This window comes from Elephas maximus, chromosome 27 (genome assembly GCF_024166365.1).
Source record: "Elephas maximus indicus isolate mEleMax1 chromosome 27, mEleMax1 primary haplotype, whole genome shotgun sequence".
Lineage (NCBI taxonomy): Eukaryota > Metazoa > Chordata > Mammalia > Proboscidea > Elephantidae > Elephas > Elephas maximus.
In genome coordinates, this window is record NC_064845.1 from 25,498,841 (window position 1) to 25,509,461 (window position 10,621).

Genomic DNA, 10,621 nt, shown 5'->3' on the forward strand with positions numbered 1-10,621 from the left:
ACTCATCAACTTGACATAACTGATATTTATAAAATGCCCAAGGACTGCAGAACACATGCTCTTTTCAAGTATACATGGAACATTTTCCAGGGTAGGCCTTATACAGGAGCCAAAAACAAGTCTCAATAAAATTAAAAAGACGGAAATTATACAAAGCATGTTCTCTGATTCTCTGACCACAATGGAATTAAATTAGAAATCCACAACAGAAAGAAATATGAGAAAACACCAAATACTTGAAAATTAACGCACTTCAAAATAATCCATGCATCAAAGAAGAAAACAGAAGAGACATTAAAAATAATTTGGACTTAATGAAAACAAAAACACAACATATCAAAACATATGAGATGTATCTCAAGCATTGCTTGTAAAGAAATGTATAACTTTAAATGCCTGTGATAGAAAGAAGAGAAGTCTCAAATAAAAAACCTAAGCTTTCACCTTAGGAAACTACAAAACAATGAGCAAGCTAAACACAAAGCAAGCAAGAGGGATGAAATAATACTGTGGCTGAAAGAAAAACCCAGAGAAAATCAAATAAACCAAGAGTTGGCTTTTTGAAAAGATCAACAAAATTGACAAACCTTTAACCTTTGGCTAGACTGACCAAGAAAACGAAAGAGAAGACACCGATTACCAAAATCAGGAACGAAAGAGGGGGCACCACTACCAACCCTACAGAAACGAGAAGAATTATAAGGGGTCTGCCCGCCCTCTGCCTCGGTCCGCTCGGGCTCTTCTCACGGTGGTGGCTCCGCAGCTGGGGAGACCTGCCAGGGGCCGCTCTGTCTCAGCCGCCAACTCCTCCAGCGCAGGTGCAGGTGAAGCGGTGGCTGTCACCCCCGGGGTAGAACCCCTTCATGCACGAGCTGCGCTTCAGCACTCTGCAGAAGGCCCAGATCGCCATCATGACGCTGATCCTCTTCCCCATCCGACTCCTGTTTGCCGCCTTCATGATGCTGTTCGCCTGGTCCTTCGCTTTTGTACCTTCACTGGGATTTGCTGAGAGAGAACCAGAAGAGCCGCTGGCTTGTGGCAGAAGGTCGTGGACTTCCCGCTCAAGGCAGTCATGCAGACCACGTGATTTGCCGGCGGCTTCCACCCGGTGGCCCAGAAGGGGTGACAGGCCCTACCGACTGAGGCGGCCATCCTGGCCCTTGGCACCACACCCCTCGTACTTCGACGCCGTTCCCGTGACCATGACCATGTCGTCCATCGTGATGAAGGCAGAGAGCAGGGGTATCCCCATATGGGGAACTCTGATCAAGTACATCCACCCTGTGTGTTCGGATCAGACCAGGACTTGTACAGGAAAACAGTGGAAGAGATAAAGAGAGGGGCTTAGTCCAATGGGAAGTTATGACAATGATTTTTCCAGAAGGTACTTGTACCAATGGGACCTGTCAAACTATCTTCAAGACTGGTGTGTTTATCCTTGGTGTTCCTGTCCAGCCTGTGGTTTTAGGATACCCAAATAAGCTGTACACGATCATGTGGACGTGGCAAGGACCTGGAGTGTGTGGAAATGCTGTGGCTCGCCCTGTGTCAGTTTCACAGTTAGGTGGAAATTGAGTTTCTCCCAGTTTACCACCCTTCCAAGGCGAAGAGGAGCCCGGTGCTATACGCCAGCAGCACGAGGCGCGTCATGGCAGAGACCCTGGGCGTCTCCGTCATGGATTTCACGTTTGAGGATCGTTAGGTGGCCCCAGCGGAATGACAGTCCGTCTCCCCTCCGACACTTGCCTTCTAGAATTCGCCAGGCTTGTGAGAGGCCTGGGGCTAAAGCTAGAAAAACTTGAAAAAGATCAGAAAGCACAAAGGTGAAGAAGGGCGAGAAGACTGACTTGTGAAGTTCACGGAGTACTTGGAGGTACCCCTTTCCGACACGCTGGACTGCATGTTCTCACTGTTTCACGAGAGCGGAGGTGGCAAGATGGACCTGCGGGAATATGTGATCGCCTTGTCCGTGGTCTGCAGAGCGTCTGAGACTCTGGACACCATCCAGCTGCCATTCAGGATGTACACATGGCAGAAGGACCGCTGCATAAATGAAGACCTGTCCTGCATTCTGAAGACGGCCTTGGGCGTGGCAGAGCTGCTTCTGATAGACCTCTTCAGCGGTGTGGATGAAGATGAGAAGAATCTCTTTTGCTGACAGGTTTGCACACATGTACCCAGACTTCGCAGAAGAATATCTGTATCCTGACCAGGCACGGTTTGAAACCTGCGCTTAGACTCTTGTCAGCGCCAACCCCGAACAGCCTCTGTACAGACGTCAGCCTGGAAAGCACTGACCCCGGGAGGAAGCCTCTCCATAGGAAACTGGACTAGGACAGAAGGTTCTGGAGTGAGGAACCTCCCCGGCTCTGTCACCATGCCCTACCAGGGGCTGTAGCTCCCCATTTGCGCATGAGGATATCTGGTGTTCTCTCTCCCCACAGGGCCTACACACATTGTCTCCAGACTCAGGTTTTAGAAGAGGTAGGGTGCGTAAGGGGCTGTGGTGACAGGATGGTTAAGCACTGGGCCTCTAGCCAAAAGGTCAGTCCTTGGAACCCACTAGCAACTCGGTGGGAGAAAGATGTGAGTCTGCTTACCTAAAGATTTACAGCCTTGGAAATCCTATGGGGCAGTTCTACCCTGTCCTGCTCTTTTTTGATTGTTGTTTGCTTGATATATTTTTTTCCATCCTTTGAGTTTTAGTTTGTGTCTCTAAGTCTAAGGTGTGTCTCTTGTAGGTAGCATATAGACAAATCTTGTTTTTTAATCCATTCTGCCACTCTCTGTCTCTTCATTGGTGCATTTAGTCCATTTATATTCAGTGTTATTGTGGATAGGTATGAATTTAGTGCTATCATTTTGATGCCTTTTTTGGTCTGTTGTTGACAGTTTCTTTTTCCCACTTAATTTTATGTGCTGAGTAGATTATCTTTATATATTGTCCTTTCCTCATATTTGTTGTTGTCAATTTTGTTTATGCTGAGTCTCTATTTTTCCCTTGTATTTTATTTTGATGTGTAGGATAGTTTGTCTCCTTTGTGGTTACCTTGTTTACCCCTATTTTTCTAAATTTAAACCAAACTTTTATTCTTTGTATCACCGTATCTTCCTCTCCATATGGAAGGTATATGATTACATTTCTTAGTCACTCTTTAGTATTTTAATGTTGTCTTCTTTTACATAATAATATTGCTATTACTCTGTTTTGAGCTTTTTTTTTTTTTTTTTTAAATAATCTGGCTTTGTTTTCTTGGATTACCCTGTCTGGGTTGACTTCTGATTGCTCTGCCCAGTGTTCTAGTCTTGAGTTGATACCTGATATTACTGATTTTCCAACCAAAGAACTCCCTTCAGTATTTCTTGTAGTTTTGGTTTGGTGTTTTAAAAATCCCTAAACTTGTGTTTATCTGGAAATGTCACAATTTCACCTTCATATTAAAGAGACAGTTTTGCTGGGTATTTGATTCTTGGCTGGGAATTCTTTTCCTTCAATTTTTTAAATATGTCATCCCATTGTCTTCTTGCCTGCACGGTTTTGCCGAGTAGTCCGAGCTTATTCTTATTGGCTTTCCTTTGTAGGTGGCTTTTCGTTTATCTATCGCTGCTCTTATAATTCGTTATCTTTGGTTTTGGCAACTTTGATTGTAATATGTCTTGGTGACTTTCTTTTAAGATCTACCTTATGTGGACTTCGATGAGCATCTTGGATAGATATGTTCTCATCTTTCACGATATCAGGGAAGTTTTCTGCCAACAAATCTTCAACAATTCTCTCTGTATTTTCTGTTATTCCTCCCTGTTCTGGTACTCCAATCGCTCCTGGGTTATTTCTCTTGATAGAGTCCCACATGATTCTCAAGGTTTCTTCATTTTTTAAAATTCTTTTATCTGATTTTTCTTCAAATATATTAGGGCCAAGTGATTTATCTTCAAGTTCAAAACTTCCAGCTTCCACTTGCTCAATTCTGCTCCTCTGACTTTCTATTGAGTTGTCTACTTATGTAATTTTATTGTTAATCTTCTGAATTTCTGATTGCTGTCTGCCTATGGATTTTTCCAGCTTATTAAACTTTTCCTTATGGTCCTGAATAATCTTTCTAGTTTCTTAAGCTGCTTTATCTGTGTGTTGCCTGGCTTGTTCTGGGGGTTGCCTCATTTCCTTCCTGATGTCTTCAAGGGTTCTGTATATTAAACTTTTGTATTCTGGCTCTGGTAATTCCAGGAATGCACTTGCATCTAGAAGATCCCTGGATCTTTGTTTTGAGAGCTCTATGAGGTGATCATGGTCTGTTTCTTTATGTGACTTGATATTGACTGTTTTCTCCGAGCCATCTATAAGTTATCGTATTAATTAATGCTTGCTTACTGTGTCATAGCTTCTTGCTTTGTTTTGTTTTGATATACCCCTATGAGTTGCTTGAGTGAGCTAGCTTGATTATTTTCACCTTTGTAGCTCTGACGTCCTGTCCCCAGATGGCTAGAGCTGCTATCCGGTATATCAGTCTAGGAGTCCATTCAGGTTTCTTGTATGAATTCAGCTCAGGTGTCCAGGTAGCTGATCATCAAGTGTGTGGTACAGGCTCTGTCCTACAGTCTTAGAGGGGCAGGGGATATTGGCGTATATACCGGTATCTGATTGCAGCAGGGGGTCACACTCTGAACAAAGCAGAGGACTGAGAACCAACCCCCGAGTGTCTCTGAGGAAAGCACGTCCCTGTTCCCTAGAGCGTGCAGGTAGGTGGGTTCTGCAGATGGACCATGGGCATCCAATGTTTTTGTTTGTAAGGACTGGGAGGTACCAGTAATCTTTAGATCCCTGTCATGGGTGGCTTCGTGACCTGAGTGGAGCTACTGTCCTTAGGTCCCTGATGTGGGTAGGTGAGGACCTTGTTTAATAGGCAAAGTGATGTCGAACATCAAACACTCACCTCTCCACCACACAGCTGAAACAGTTGGATTCTGCCAAAAAGGGCCTATTCCCCCCAAAATAGGCCCACACAGGTCCATGCAGGAGGGAAGGGTGCTGAAAGCCCATGGATGGTTTATGCCTGGACAGGAGCCGCTTCTGTCCTGAGCTCCCCTGGTTAGTGGAGCTAGCAAATTATCTTTTCCCCCAGTTGCAAATTTTTTCCTTCCCCAAGGCCAGGAGGATGGCTCTAGGTGCTCAACAGGGCCTATCTCAGGCCCAGGGAATTCAGCAGCTGAAGCCAGCATGGGGCTGGGGAGTGCGCGGTAAAATATACACAAGTACTTAGCTTCTGCCGAGAGCGCTGTTCTTTTCAGGTTCCGGAGGTGTGAGTAGGCTGTGTGGCTGGCTGTTTCTCCCTGAGGGAACTGCGGCTGAATGTTAGTACCAGTCCACCACCACCACCGCTCCAGGAATGGTGCCTGAGTGCTCCCCACGATTCAGGTCTGGTAACTCCTCTCCGCTTCTGAACGGTCTCTTCCTCCCCCTGCCCATCAGATCATTGTCTAAGCTTGCCTTTGAGGCTCAGGGCTCCCAGCTTGTCACAAATATACTCGTTTCACTTATTTTTTGGGGTCTTTGTTGTAAAGAGGGCTCGATGGAAGCGTTTGTCTATTCCACCATCTTGGCTCTGCCTCCCATTGTTACCGTTTTGAGTATTTTTTTTATCTTGATTTCCCTGTCTGGGGTGACTTCTTATTGCTCTGCCCAGTGTTCTAGTTTTGGGTCAATATCTGATATTATTGATTTTCTAACTAAAGAACTCCCTTTAGTATTTCTTTAAGTGTTGGTTTGGTTTTTACGAATTCCCTAAACTTCTGTTTATCTGGAAATGTTCTAATTTCACCTTCATATTTGAGATATGGACCTGCTGGATATATGATTTTTGGCTGGCAATTTTTTTCCTTCAATTTTTTATATAAGTGATCCCATTGCCTTCTTCCCTCCATGGTTTCTGCCGAGTAGTCTGAGCTCATTGTTACTGAGTCTCCTTTGTAGGTGACTTTTCGTTCATCCCTAACTGCTCTTAAAATTCTCTCTTTATCTTTGGTTTTGGTTTTGGCTGTTAAAATTATCTCTTTATCTTTCTTTTGAGATCTACATTGTGTGGAGTTTGATGAGCATCTTGGATAGATATCTTCTCATCTTTCACGATATCAGGGAAGTTTTCTGCCAACAAATCTTCAACAATTCTCTCTGTATTTTCTGTTATCCCTCCCTGTTCTGGTACTCCAATCACTCGTGGGTTATTTCTCTTGAGAGAGTCCCACATGATTCATAGGATTTCTTCATTTTTTAAATTCTTTTATCTGATTTGTCTTCAAATATATTGGTGCCAAGTGCTTTATCTTCTGTCTCACCAATTCTGCCTTCCATTTGCTCAATTCTGCTCCTCTGACTTTCTATTGAGTTGTCTACTTCTGTAATTTTGTTGTTAATCTTTTGAATTTTGGACTGAAGTCTCTCTATGGATCCTTGCAGCTTATTAAATTTTTCGTTATGTTCTTGAATAACTTTTTAAATTTCTTCAACTGCTTTATCTGTGTGTTCCTTGGCTTTTCTGTATATTGCCTGATCTCCTTCCTGATCTCGTTCCTGTTGTCTTGAAGCATTCTGTATATTAATCTTTTGTATTCTGCATCCAGTAATTCCAGGAAGGCACGTTCATCCAGAATATCAGTTGATTCTTTGTTTTGAGAGCTTGTTGAAGCGATCATCATCTGCTTCTTTATGTGATTTGATATTGACTGTTGTCTCTGTGCCCTCTGTAAGTATTGTATTAGTTCATTTTATGTTTGCTGACTATATCCTAGCTTCTCACTTTGTTTTGTTTTGATACATCCATATAGGTTGTGTGAATGAGCTGGCTTGATTATTTCCACCTTTGAAGCTCTAACGTCATGTCACCAGATGGCTAGTGCTGTTACCAGGTATATAAGCCTAGGAGCCCATTCACTTTTCCTGTATGAATTCAGCTCAGGTGTCCAGGTAGTTGGTTATCAAGTGTGTAGTACAGGCTCTGTCCTACAGTCTTAGAGGGGCAGGGGTGATTGGTGTAGGTACCAGTATCTTGTTGCAGCAGGGGGTCATGTTCTGAAAAATGCAGGGAGCTGACATCCACCCCCTGAGTGTCTGTGAGGAAAGAGCATCCCTGTTCCCTTGACCACACAGTGGGATGGGTCCTGCAGATGGACCTTGGGCACCCAATCCTTTTGGTTTTAAGGACTGGGAGGTACCAGTTATCCTTTGACCTCTGTTGCGGTTGGCTGGGTGACCAGAGTGGAGCCACCAGTCCTTAGGTCCCTGATGTGGGTAGGTGAGGACCCTGCTTAATAGAGAAAGCAATGTCAAACATCAAACGCCCACTTCTCCACCGCACAGCTGAAACAGTTGCAGTTTGCCAACAAGGTCCTATTCTCCTGAAATAGGCCACACATGTCCATGGAGGGGGAAAGGTATTCAAAATCCACGGATCATTTATGCCTGGACAGGAGCTGCTTCTGTCCTGAGCTCCACAGGTTAGTGGAGCTGGCAGATTATCTTTTCCTTAGCTGTGAATTTATTCCTTCTCCAAGGCCAGGGGAATGGGTCAGGACACACAACAGGACCTATCTCAGGCCCAGGGAAATAGGCAGCCACTGAAGCTGGCTTGCAGGCTGAGGGTGCAGTAAAATATATGCAAGCACTTAGCTTTTGCGAGAGCGCCGCTCTTCTCTGGTTCTGGAGGTGTCAGTAGGCTGTGCGGCTGGCTGTTTCTCCCTGAGGATGCTGCGGCCAAACACTACCATCAGCCCACTGCAGCTTGAGGGTTCCTAGCGATTCAGGTCCAGCAACCCCTGTCCACTTCTGGACCATCTCTCCCTCCCCCTGCCACTCAGTCCATTTTCTAACTTTGCCTTTGATGGTCAGGGCTTTTAGCTTGTCATAAATGCAATCGTTTCACTTGATTTTTTGGGGGGTCTTTGTTGTAAGAGGGTTCGCTGGAAGCACCTGACTATGCTGACATCTGGGCCCCCCTCCAAAAATATCTTTGTCAAATGGCTGATCATCATCATACCTTCACCAAGGTTGAAGCCTTATCTAGTAAAACCAGGAAGGCCAGTAACACAATTATTATTTAATACTGTTCAAAATTTTGGCCAATTCAATTGAAAAGGAGAAGAAATCAATAATGTTAGTTAGAAACAGAGAAAAAGTATGTCCATATTGTCAAGAAATAATATAAAATTATTACTATTGACAGGTGCGATAAACTACATAACAAAGCACAAGGCTATATTATAAAAAAAATCTCAACTATGCCATGTACTTCCTTCTTGCCAAGCCATCTGCTCAGTGCTTGACATGTTATTATCTCATTTAATCCTCACAAGAACCCTGTCGTTGTTAGGTGCCATTGAGCCAGTTCTAATTCATAGCGACCCTGTGCACAACAGAACAAAAGACTGCCAGGTCCTGCACCATCCTCACAATCGTTGCTATGCTTGAGCCCATTGTTTCAGGCATTGTGTCAATCCATCTCTTTGAGGGTCTTCCTCTTTTTTGCTGATCCTCTACTTTACCAAGCATGATGTCCTTCTCCAGGGACTGATTCCTCCTGATAACATGTCCAAAGTATATGAGACCCAGTCTCACCATCCTTGCTTCCAAGGAGCATTCTGGTTGTACTTCATCCAAGACAGATTTGTTCATTCTTTTGGCAGTTCATGGTATATTCAGTATTCTTCACCAACACCACAATTCAAAGGCATCAGTTCTTCTTCAGGCTTCATTATTCATTGTCCAGATTTTGTGTGCATATGAGGCAATTGAACACACCATGGCTTGGGTCAGGTGCACCTTAGTCCTCAAAGTGACGTCTTGCCTTTTTGACACTTTAAAGAGATCTTTTGCAGCAGTTTTACCCAATGCAATGCATCTTTTGATTTTTTGACCGTTGCTTCCGTGGATGTTGATTGTGGATGCAAATAAAATGAAATCCTTGACAACCTCAATCTTTTCTCCATTTACAGTGATGTTCCTTGTTGGTCAAGTTGTGAGGATTTTTGTTTCCTTTATGTTGAGGTGTAATCCATACTGAGGCTAGTGGTCTTTGATCTTCATCAATAAGTGCTTCAAGTCGCCTTCACTTTCAACAAGCAAGGTTGTGTCATCTGCATAATGCAGGTTGTTAATGAGTCTTCCTCCGATCATGATGCCCTGTCCTTCTTCATATAGTCCATCTTCTCGGATTATTTGCTTAGCATACAGATTGAATAGGTATGGTGAAAGGATACAACCCTGATGCACACCTTTCCTAACTTTAAACCATGCAATATCCCCTTGTTCTGTTTGAATGACTGCCTCCTGATCCATGTACAGATTCCTCATGAGCACAATTAAGTGTTCTGGAATACCTATTCTCTGCAATGTTATCCATAATTTGTTTTGTTCCACACAGTTGAATGCCTTAGCACAATCAATAAAACACATGTAAACATCCTTCTGGTATTCTCTGCTTTCAGCCAGGATCCATCTGACATCAGCAATGATATCCCTGGTTCCATGTCCTCTTCTAAATCCGTCTTGAATTTCTGGTGGTTCCCTATTGATATAATGCTGCAGCTGCTTTAGCATTCAAAATGATCTTCAACAAAATTCTTCTTGCATGTGACATTAATGATATTGTTTGACAATTTGTGCATTTGGTTGGATCACCTTTCTTGGGAATAGGCATAAATATGGATCTCTTCTAGTTGGCTGCCAGGTAGCTGTCTTCCAAATTTCCTGGGGTAGACAAGCGAGCACTTACAGCGTTGCATCTGTTTGTTGAAACATCTCAATTGGTACTCCGTCAATTCCTGGGGCCTTGTTTTTTGCCAGTGCCTTCAGTGAGCTTGGACTTCTTCCTTCAGTACCGTTGGTTCCTGATCATATGTTACCTCCTGAAATGGTTGGACATCGACCAGTTCTTTTTGGTATAGTGACTCTGTGTATTCCTTTCATCATCTTTTGGTGCATCCTGTGACGTTTAATATTTTCCCCATAGAATCCTTCAGTATTACAACTCGAGGCTTGAATTTTTTTGTCAGTTCTTTCAGCTTGAGAAATGCTGAGCATGTTCTTCCCTTTTGGTTTTCTATCTCCATGTCTTTGCACATATTGTCATAATACTTTACTTTGTCCTTGCAAGCCGCCCTTTGAAATCTTCTGTTCAGCTCTTTTACTTTATCATTTTTTATCCTTTTGCTGTAGCTACTCGATGTTCAAGAGCAAGTTCAGAGTCTCTTCCGACATCCATTTAGATCTTGTCTTTCTCTCCTGCCTTGTCAATGACCTCTTGCTTTCTTAATGTATGATGTCCTTGATGTCATTCTACATCTTGTCTGGTCTTTGGTTATTAGTGTTCATTGAACCAAATCTATTCTCGAGATGGTCTCTAAATTCAGATGGAATATACCAAAGGTTGTACTTTGGCTCTTGTGGACTTGTTCTAATTTTCCTCAATTTCAACTTGAACTTCCATGTGAATAATTGATGGTCTGATCTGCAGTCAGCCCTGGCCTTGTTCTGACTGATGATATTGAGCTTTTCCATCATCTCTTTGCACAGACATAGTCAGTTTATTCCTGTGTATTCCATCTGGCAAGGTCCATGTGTATAGTCAACATT

At 43.3% G+C, this 10,621-nt stretch overlaps 1 pseudogene; it reads left to right on the forward strand.

Moving 5' to 3' along the window:
• Positions 1 to 829: 829 nt before the first annotated feature.
• On the forward strand, positions 830 to 2,334 carry LOC126068317 (lysophosphatidylcholine acyltransferase 1-like; annotated as a pseudogene).
• The last annotated feature ends 8,287 nt before the right edge of the window (positions 2,335 to 10,621 follow it).